This window comes from Thalassophryne amazonica, chromosome 21 (assembly GCF_902500255.1).
Source record: "Thalassophryne amazonica chromosome 21, fThaAma1.1, whole genome shotgun sequence".
NCBI classification, from domain to species: domain Eukaryota; kingdom Metazoa; phylum Chordata; class Actinopteri; order Batrachoidiformes; family Batrachoididae; genus Thalassophryne; species Thalassophryne amazonica.
Window position 1 is genome coordinate 9,515,146 of NC_047123.1, and position 11,104 is coordinate 9,526,249.

Below are 11,104 nucleotides of genomic sequence, written 5' to 3' on the forward strand. Positions count from 1 at the left end.
ATATGCTCTCTCCTTCTAGTCCCCGTCAGTACTCTAGCTGCAGCTGCAGAATGACAGCCTCAACATTGCATTTAATCTATTATTAGACTCTATCGGCTTTGCTCAAAAAGTAAATGAGTCCACCCACCACTTTAATCATATTTTAGATCTTGTTCTGACTTATGGTATGGAAATAGAAGACTTAACAGTATTCCCTGAAAACTCCCTTTTGTCTGATCATTTTTTAATAACATTTACATTTACCCTGATGGACTACCCTGCAGTGGGGAATAAGTTTCATTACACTAGAAGTCTTTCAGAAAGCGCTGTAACTAGGTTTAAGGATATGATTCCTTCTTTATGTTCTCTAATGTCATATACCAACACAGAGCAGAGTAGCTACCTAAACTCTGTAAGGGAGTTAGAGTATCTTGTCAATAGTTTTACATCCTCATTGAAGACAACTTTGGATGCTGTAGCTCCTCTGAAAAAGAGAGCTTTAAATCAGAAGTGTCTGACTCCGTGGTATAACTCACAAACTCGTAGCTTAAAGCAGATAACCCGTAAGTTGGAGAGGAAATGGCGTCTCACTAATTTAGAAGATCTTCACTTAGCCTGGAAAAAGAGTTTGTTGCTCTATAAGAAAGCCCTTCGTGAAGCTAGGACATCTTTCTACTCATCACTAATTGAAGAAAATAAGAACAACCCCAGGTTTCTTTTCAGCACTGTAGCCAGGCTGACAAAGAGTCAGAGCTCTATTGAGCTGAGTATTCCATTAACTTTAACTAGTAATGACTTCATGACTTTCTTTGCTAACAAAATTTTGACTATTAGATAAAAAATTACTCATAACCATCCCAAAGATGTATCGTTATCTTTGGCTGCTTTCAGTGATGCCGGTATTTGGTTAGACTCTTTCTCTCCGATTGTTCTGTCTGAGTTATTTTCATTAGTTACTTCATCCAAACCATCAACATGCTTATTAGACCCCATTCCTGCCAGGCTGCTCAAGGAAGTCCTACCATTATTTAATGCTTCAATCTTAAATATGATCAATCTATCTTTGTTAGTTGGTTATGTACCACAGGCCTTTAAGGTGGCAGTAATTAAACCATTACTTAAAAAGCCATCACTTGACCCAGCTATCTTAGCTAATTATAGGCCAATCTCCAACCTTCCTTTTCTCTCAAAGATTCTTGAGAGGGTAGTTGTAAAACAGCTAACTGATCACCTGCAGAGGAATGGTCTATTTGAAGAGTTTCAGTCAGGTTTTAGAATTCATCATAGTACAGAAACAGCATTAGTGAAGGTTACAAATGATCTTCTTATGGCTTCGGACAGTGGACTTATCTCTGTGCTTGTTCTGTTGGACCTCAGTGCTGCTTTTGATACTGTTGACCATAAAATTTTATTACAGAGATTAGAGCATGTCATAGGTATTAAAGGCATTGCGCTGCGGTGGTTTGAATCATATTTGTCTAATAGATTACAGTTTGTTCATGTAAATGGGGAATGTTCTTCACAGACTAAAGTTAATTATGGAGTTCCACAAGGTTCTGTGCTAGGACCAATTTTATTCACTTTATACATGCTTCCCTTGGGCAGTATTATTAGACGGTATTGCTTAAATTTTCATTGTTACGCAGATGATACCCAGCTTTATCTATCCATGAAGCCAGAGGATACACACCAATTAGCTAAACTGCAGGATTGTCTTACAGACATAAAGACATGGATGACCTCTAATTTCCTGCTTTTAAACTCAGATAAAACTGAAGTTATTGTACTTGGCCCCACAAATCTTAGAAGCATGGTGTGTAACCAGATCGTTACTCTGGATGGCATTTCCCTGATCTCTAGTAATACTGTGAGAAATCTTGGAGTTATTTTTGATCAGGATATGTCATTCAAAGCGCATATTAAACAAATATGTAGGACTGCCTTTTTGCATTTACGCAATATCTCTAAAATCAGAAAGGTCTTGTCTCAGAGAGATGCTGAAAAACTAATTCATGCATTTATTTCCTCTAGGCTGGACTATTGTAATTCATTATTATCAGGTTGTCCTAAAAGTTCCCTAAAAAGCCTTCAGTTGGTTCAGAATGCTGCAGCTAGAGTACTGACGGGGACTAGCAGGAGAGAGCATATCTCACCCGTGTTGGCCTCCCTTCATTGGCTTCCTGTTAATGCTAGAATAGAATTTAAAATTCTTCTTCTTACTTATAAGGTTTTGAATAATCAGGTCCCATCTTATCTTAGGGACCTCGTAGTACCATATTACCCTATTAGAGCGCTTCGCTCTCAGACTGCGGGCTTACTTGTAGTTCCTAGGGTTTGTAAGAGTAGAATGGGAGGCAGAGCCTTCAGCTTTCAGGCTCCTCTCCTGTGGAACCAGCTCCCAATTCAGATCAGGGAGACAGATACCCTCTCTACTTTTAAGATTAGGCTTAAAACTTTCCTTTTCGCTAAGGCTTATAGTTAGGGCTGGATCGAGTGACCCTGTACCATCCCTTGGTTATGTTGCTTTAGACGTAGACTGTGGGGGGGTTCCCATGATGCACTGTTTCTTTCTCTTTTTGCTCCGTATGCATCACTCTGCATTTAATCATTAGTGATCGATCTCTTTTTCCTGGTTCTTTCCCTCAGCCCCAACCAGTCTCAGCAGAAGACTGCCCCTCCCTGAGCCTGGTTCTGCTGGAGGTTTCTTCCTGTTAAAAGGGAGTTTTTCCTTCCCACTGTGGCCAGTGCTTGCTCATAGGGGGTCGTTTTGACCGTTGGGGTTTTTCATAATTATTGTATGGCCTTGCCTTGCAATGTGGAGCACCTTGGGGCAACTGTTTGTTGTGATTTGGCGCTATATAAGAAAAAAGTTGATTGATTGATTGATTTTGAATTAACTGAAGGCTTTTTAGGGAACTTTTAGGACAACCTGATAATAATGAATTACAATAGTCCAGCCTAGAGGAAATAAATGCATGAATTAGTTTTTCAGCATCACTCTGAGACAAGACCTTTCTGATTTTAGAGATATTGCGTAAATGCAAAAAGCAGTCCTACATATTTGTTTAATATGCGCTTTGAATGACATATCCTGATCAAAAATGACTCCAAGATTTCTCACAGTATTACTAGAGGTCAGGGTAATGCCATCCACAGTAAGGATCTGGTTAGACACCATGTTTCTAAGATTTGTGGGGCCAAGTACAATAACTTCAGTTTTATCTGAGTTTAAAAGCAGGAAATTAGAGGTCATCCATGTCTTTATGTCTGTAAGACAATCCTGCAGTTTAGCTAATTGGTGTGTGTCCTCTGGCTTCATGGATAGATAAAGCTGGGTATCATCTGCGTAACAATGAAAATTTAAGCAATACCGTCTAATAATACTGCCTAAGGGAAGCATGTATAAAGTGAATAAAATTGGTCCTAGCACAGAACCTTGTGGAACTCCATAATTAACTTTAGTCTGTGAAGAAGATTCCCCATTTACATGAACAAATTGTAATCTATTAGACAAATATGATTCAAACCACCGCAGCGCAGTGCCTTTAATACCTATGGCATGCTCTAATCTCTGTAATAAAATTTTATGGTCAACAGTATCAAAAGCAGCACTGAGGTCTAACAGAACAAGCACAGAGATGAGTCCACTGTCCGAGGCCATAAGAAGATCATTTGGAACCTTCACTAATGCTGTTTCTGTACTATGATGAATTCTAAAACCTGACTGAAACTCTTCAAATAGACCATTCCTCTGCAGATGATCAGTTAGCTGTTTTACAACTACCCTTTCAAGAATTTTTGAGAGAAAAGGAAGGTTGGAGATTGGCCTATAATTAGCTAAGATAGCTGGGTCAAGTGATGGCTTTTTAAGTAATGGTTTAATTACTGCCACCTTAAAAGCCTGTGGTACATAGCCAACTAACAAAGATAGATTGATCATATTTAAGATCAAAGCATTAAAAAATGGTAGAGCTTCCTTGAGCAGCCTGGTAGGAATGGGGTCTAATAAACATGTTGATGGTTTGGATGAAGTAACTAATGAAAATAACTCAGACAGAACAATCGGAGAGAAAGAGTCTAACCAAATACCAGCATCACTGAAAGCAGCCAAAGATAACGATACGTCTTTGGGATGGTTATGAGTAATTTTTCTCTAATAGTTAAAATTTTGTTAGCAAAGAAAGTCATGAAGTCATTACTAGTTAAAGTTAATGGAATACTCAGCTCAATAGAGCTCTGACTCTTTGTCAGCCTGGCTACAGTGCTGAAAAGAAACCTGGGGTTGTTCTTATTTTCTTCAATTAGTGATGAATAGAAAGATGTCCTAGCTTTACGGAGGGCTTTTTTTATAGAGCAACAGACTCTTTTTCCAGGCTAAGTGAAGATCTTCTAAATTAGTGAGATGCCATTTCCTCTCCAACTTACGGGTTATCTGCTTTAAGCTACGAGTTTGTGAGTTATACCACGGAGTCAGGCACTTCTGATTTAAAGCTCTCTTTTTTAGAGGAGCTACAGCATCCAAAGTTGTCTTCAATGAGGATGTAAAACTATTGACGAGATACTCTATCTCACTTACAGAGTTTAGGTAGCTACTCTGCACTGTGTTGGTATATGGCATTAGAGAACATAAAGAAGGAATCATATCCTTAAACCTAGTTACAGCGCTTTCTGAAAGACTTCTAGTGTAATGAAACTTATTCCCCACTGCTGGGTAGTCCATCAGAGTAAATGTAAATGTTATTAAGAAATGATCAGACAGAAGGGAGTTTTCAGGGAATACTGTTAAGTCTTCAATTTCCATACCATAAGTCAGAACAAGATCTAAGATATGATTAAAGTGGTGGGTGGACTCATTTACTTTTTGAGCAAAGCCAATAGAGTCTAATAATAGATTAAATGCAGTGTTGAGGCTGTCATTCTCAGCATCTGTGTGGATGTTAAAATCGCCCACTATAATTATCTTATCTGAGCTAAGCACTAAGTCAGACAAATGGTCTGAAAATTCACAGAGAAACTCACAGTAACGACCAGGTGGACGATAGATAATAACAAATAAAACTGGTTTTTGGGACTTCCAATTTGGATGGACAAGACTAAGAGTCAAGCTTTCAAATGAATTAAAGCTCTGTCTGGGTTTTTGATTAATTAATAAGCTGGAATGGAAGATTGCTGCTAATCCTCCGCCCCGGCCCGTGCTACGAGCATTCTGACAGTTAGTGTGACTCGGGGGTGTTGACTCATTTAAACTAACATATTCATCCTGCTGTAACCAGGTTTCTGTAAGGCAGAATAAATCAATATGTTGATCAATTATTATATCATTTACCAACAGGGACTTAGAAGAGAGAGACCTAATGTTTAATAGACCACATTTAACTGTTTTAGTCTGTGGTGCAGTTGAAGGTGCTATATTATTTTTTCTTTTTGAATTTTTATGCTTAAATAGATTTTTGCTGGTTATTGGTGGTCTGGGAGCAGGCACCGTCTCTACGGGGATGGGGTAATGAGGGGATGGCAGGGGGAGAGAAGCTGCAGGGAGGTGTGTAAGACTACAACTCTGCTTCCTGGTCCCAACCCTGGATAGTCACGGTTTGGAGGATTTAAGAAAATTGGCCAGATTTCTAGAAATGAGAGCTGCTCCATCCAAAGTGGGATGGATGCCGTCTCTCCTAACAAGACCAGGTTTTCCCCAGAAGCTTTGCCAATATCTATGAAGCCCACCTCATTTTTTGGACACCACTCAGACAGCCAGCAATTCAAGGAGAACATGCGGCTAAACATGTCACTCCCGGTCCGATTGGGGAGGGGCCCAGAGAAAACTACATTGTTTTTGCAAAGTTACACACCGATTTAATGTTAATTTTAGTGACCTCCGATTGGCGTAACCGGGTGTCATTACTGCCGACGTGAATTACAATCTTACCAAATTTACGCTTAGCCTTAGCCAGCAGTTTCAAATTTCCATCAATGTCGCCTGCTCTGGCCCCCGGAAGACAATTGACTATGGTTGCTGGTGTCGCTAACTTCACATTTCGTAAAACAGAGTCGCCAATAACCAGAGTTTGATCCTCGGCGGGTGTGTCGTCGAGTGGGGAAAAACGGTTAGAGATGTGAACGGGTTGGCGGTGTACACGGGGCTTCTGTTTAGGGCTACGCTTCCTCCTCACAGTCACCCAGTCAGCCTGCTTTCCCGGCTGCTCGGGATCTGCCAGGGGGTAACTAACGGCGGCTAAGCTACCTTGGTCCGCACCGACTACAGGGGCCTGGCTAGCTGTAGAATTTTCCACGGTGCGGAAGGAAGAACAGGAAGAAACCTCCAGCAGAACCAGGCTCAGGGAGGGGCAGTCTTCTGCTGGGACTGGTTGGGGCTGAGGGAGAGAACCAGGAAAAAGACATGCTGTGGAGGGGAGCAGAGATCAATCACTAATGATTAAATGCAGAGTGGTGCATACAGAGCAAAAGGAGAAAGAAACACTCAGTGCATCATGGGAACCCCCCAGCAGTCTACGTCTATAGCAGCATAACTAAGGGATGGTTCAGGGTCACCTGATCCAGCCCTAACTATAAGCTTTAGCAAAAAGGAAAGTTTTTAGCCTAATCTTAAAAGTAGAGAGGGTGTCTGTCTCCCTGATCTGAATTGGGAGCTGGTTCCACAGGAGAGGAGCCTGAAAGCTGAAGGCTCTGCCTCCCATTCTACTCTTACAAACCCTAGGAACTACAAGTAAGCCTGCAGTCTGAGAGCGAAGCGCTCTATTGGGGTGATATGGTACTATGAAGTCCCTAAGATAAGATGGGACCTGATTATTCAAAACCTTATAAGTAAGAAGAAGAATTTTAAATTCTATTCTAGAATTAACAGGAAGCCAATGAAGAGAGGCCAATATGGGTGAGATATGCTCTCTCCTTCTAGTCCCTGTCAGTACTCTAGCTGCAGCATTTTGAATTAACTGAAGGCTTTTTAGGGAACTTTTAGGACAACCTGATAATGATGAATTACAATAGTCCAGCCTAGAGGAAATAAATGCATGAATTAGTTTTTCAGCATCACTCTGAGACAAGACCTTTCTAATTTTAGAGATATTGCGTAAATGCAAAAAAGCAGTCCTACATATTTGTTTAATATGCACTTTGAATGACATCCAAAATGTCTTTGTAACTATCTGATCTCTACCTAACTGATTTTCAAAATGGCTGACGTACAAAATGTCCTTGTATTTGGCACAACTATCTGATCCTTTTATAATTATAATTGATAAAACCATCTGATATTTATATAGTTGTCTAATTGATAAAACCAAAGTATTTGCATCTGGTTGGACAGCATGATGGATTTATTGTTTGGCACCGACATACACTATAAGATTTTTTAATACTGGCCTTGACTGCAACGGGAGCAGACACCCGCTAATACCCACCTACTTCACTTCACTTTGCACCCAATCACATAGACACTGATTCACGACAGGCTAAGGACCGCCCACATGGGGCTGGGTTAGAAACAGGAATAAAACTTTTGGGCTCTTTGTACTAGGTGTTTGCATGTGATCTGGTTCAGAGACCCCAGCGCTGTTAGATGACTCTTACTAACGAGTTTGAACTTTTTTGATACATCATCTAAACTTTGAAGTCTGTTTCCTGTCTAGTTCTTTTTTATATCACTCACCACAATAAAAGAACCTAACAGACTGAACAATGACTTATGGGATTGTTTGAGCTGTGAAGAATACGCTCACTGTATCCTTTGTTTTCGGAGGAAGGAAGACGGGACACTTCAGCCTTTGAAATGTGACAGCCAAGTTGCGCCAATTATGATTTTAAATGCCCGCTGAAGTGATAAGAGCTTTAATTAGCCGCATTAATTTTTAGAGCAACTGCAGAGTCCACGAAGATGCATGTTAATCAAACACCCGAGTCCCGATTACCTAGCCTGCTGTCCATGGCTAGCTAATCAGCTAGCTAGCATGGTAATTTCAAGCTAGCCAGGCGGGCTTGTTTGAGCTTCTTTTGTCCCGCTGTGGTTACACTGGTCTTGCCTGTGCTCCAACTCGATTTTCATTCAGGGTTTGACCCAAAGACATCCAGTCATTAGAGCTGCCACAAGTGAGGTTTAAACCCATTCTTCAGAAAAGTTATAGGTCACATCACAGAGTGTTTGGCCTTTATTTTTACAGTCACGGCATACACAGAGTGTTGCGACTCTGACGTTAACATGTAATTACTGTCAAATTAAACCTAACAATCTACAATAAGAGCTTCGGCACAAATTTATGTTACACTCTGAAGTGTCCAAATATATATGGACCTGGCTGTTTGTGTGCGTGTGTGTGTGTAAGTGAGCCGTGTGGCAGAAGCGTGTTCTCCTCTGTGTAACCTTGACCCATCTGTAGAGGCGGCTCTGCCTCGGCAGCAGCTGTGTCACATTAGTTCAGCATCTTCAGTCCGACCTTAAGGGACTCGGACTGCCCGTGTCCCTGCTCGCGCACACATCCAGCGCCAGTCCCCCCCACTTAAAGAAGCCACCAGCGACCCCGGCCCCTGAGCAGTGGCACACTCTGGCCTCTGGTTGGAGTGCTGACAAAGCCGAGATCCATCCTGCCCGGCCTCGCAGAGATGGAGACAAACACTGGCCCCAGGTCACCCGCAGTCACTTCTACATATGTCACATGTTAATGACATCAGGTCTGTGGCCACCCACAGAACATACTGGAGGGTAGAGGATCGAGAAATAAACTTGTTTCTCCTCCGAACACCAGTCTCATCCCTTTGCCGGGGCTCGAAGGTGTTTCACTGCAGATTTAGTGACATTTCTCACATTTTCCACTTTCTCCAGTCTCAAACATGAAGACGATCAGATGATTTCGAAAGAAGTGAAGTTTTCCAACGTCAAGGGTGTAGAAAAGTTTTTCAGTGTGTGTGCGTGTGGTAAGGTGGGGGTGGTGGGGGGGGGCATGCCAAACCAACGTACTGATTTTAATTATAACCCGAAATGACAAAAGGTGGAGATGGTATGCAAAATGCAAGTTAATAGAAATTAAATTAAGCAAAAATAAAATTATGCACACTTTGCAATGGCATGGATGCAGAGGAGGATGAGACGGGTACTGGATCGGCTTGCTTGCAGTTGTGGTCTGTCCCCCGCAGAGAATGTGTTGAGGATTTTCAAACAAAAAAATGCAACAGTGATGACCTCCGAACTGTTGCACACCCTCAGACTTGTTTGCAGGAAGAATGGGACAAATTAAGAGCTGAAATGCTTCCTGGTAAAGCCAAAATGTCTTGTATTGTGAAGGAATGGTAACCTTACAAAGTGGTAATTGCTGTGTGTTGCAGGTCTTAAATGTAGGAATGGACATATATTAACAATTCCCCTAATTTGAATGAACTTTACCACACAACAAATGAAACATCTTGGCTTCACACTGTAAGCAATGAAATAGAAGTCAAAATGAATGTAAGAATCATTACAAGGCAAACAAAAAAGGCGAACAATCAGAATGATTATTATGCAAACATTTACAGTTTGCTTATTTACTTTTTAATTAAAAAACTCAAAGAACATATTATTGTAAGAGATGGTCACTGAGACTTAACATCAGGCTAATAAAAATCACCCTGAAGTGACAAATTTCAGCATTTGGCTGCATGTGCAAGTGTCATCATATTTGTTCAAAGTTAAACAAATGGGGAACTTTAAGTATTGTGCACTTTGGTGGTTTGCTTTTGTGCAAAAACGCTGCAACACAAATCCGCAACAATGTAGGCAACACACACAAATATGGTCCATGTAATAAGAGAAGAGAGAACAGAACTTTCAGCTCAGACTAGTTTGGGTAATTTACCTATGCTTAATTTGATCATCTTTGAAGGTTATAAACCCTGTGCAAATTTGGTTATATTACAAGTTTAATTTCAAAATAAAAGCACAATGTGAGCACTGGATTGAAATCGGTTTCTGGAGACTTCAGAACCATACAACCTTGGGACCAGTGATCTCTGAACCACTATGATCTTGGAAACATGTATTATGGCATACATTTTCGTCCATATCTCCCTTAGTATTTGTCTTATAAATAGTTCTGAAATTTTAATTTTACTCTCCCTTAATATTTGTCCTATCAAGTTAATTTAAGGAGTAAACAGTTCCAAAATGTCGTTTTACATTTTCATGTAATATCTGTCCTATTGAGCTAATTTTTTAAAAATGTGTTTTTCACATAATTCTCTTCAACAACCATATATTGAGTTTACTGACAGCACACTGAAAAAGGGGAAAAAATAGGGCATCCTGCATTAAACCTGTGCCAAATGAACATGCAGACCCACCTTGGAGCTGCTGTGGCGACTGCAAGTGCAAACAAGGGAGCAGCTGAATGGTCTTACTACTTCAAACGTTTGTCTGAAAAATGCTTCATCTGGAAAACTTAATGCACGTGGTACCGAGATCATATTGGTTCTGAGATCATGTCGGTACCACTGGAAGGTCATGTGGTTCTGAGGTCTGAGTTACCTTGAAATCTATGCATATTGGGATACTCTGGTGTGGATTTGTGAGATTGGTGGGTGTTTCAAATGAAAACAAGAGTGGGGAAATTTTTTATGTTTAAAAAGTGATGGTGGGGGGAGTTGCCAACTCCTGTCCCCCAGTTCATACACCCATGTACAACATGAATATATCATAATATTTTTTTTAAAAGTTATTTCTGATACGTGTTTTCTTCTTCTGAAATAATGAATGTTTCTGACCAAGAGACTTCCTCTCCTAATTATACTCAACAAAAATATAAACGCAACACTTTTGGTTTTGCTCCCATTTTGTATGAGATGAACTCAAAGATCTAAAACTTTTTCCACATACACAATATCACCATTTCCCTCAAATATTGTTCACAAACCAGTCTAAATCTGTGATAGTGAGCACTTCTCCTTTGCTGAGATAATCCATCCCACCTCACAGGTGTGCCATATCAAGATGCTGATTGGACACCATGATTAGTGCACAGGTGTGCCTTAGACTGCCCACAATAAAAGGCCACTCTGAAAGGTGCAGTTTTGTTTTATTGGGGGGGATACCAGTCAGTATCTGGTGTGACCACCATTTGCCTCATGCAGTGCAACACATCTCCTT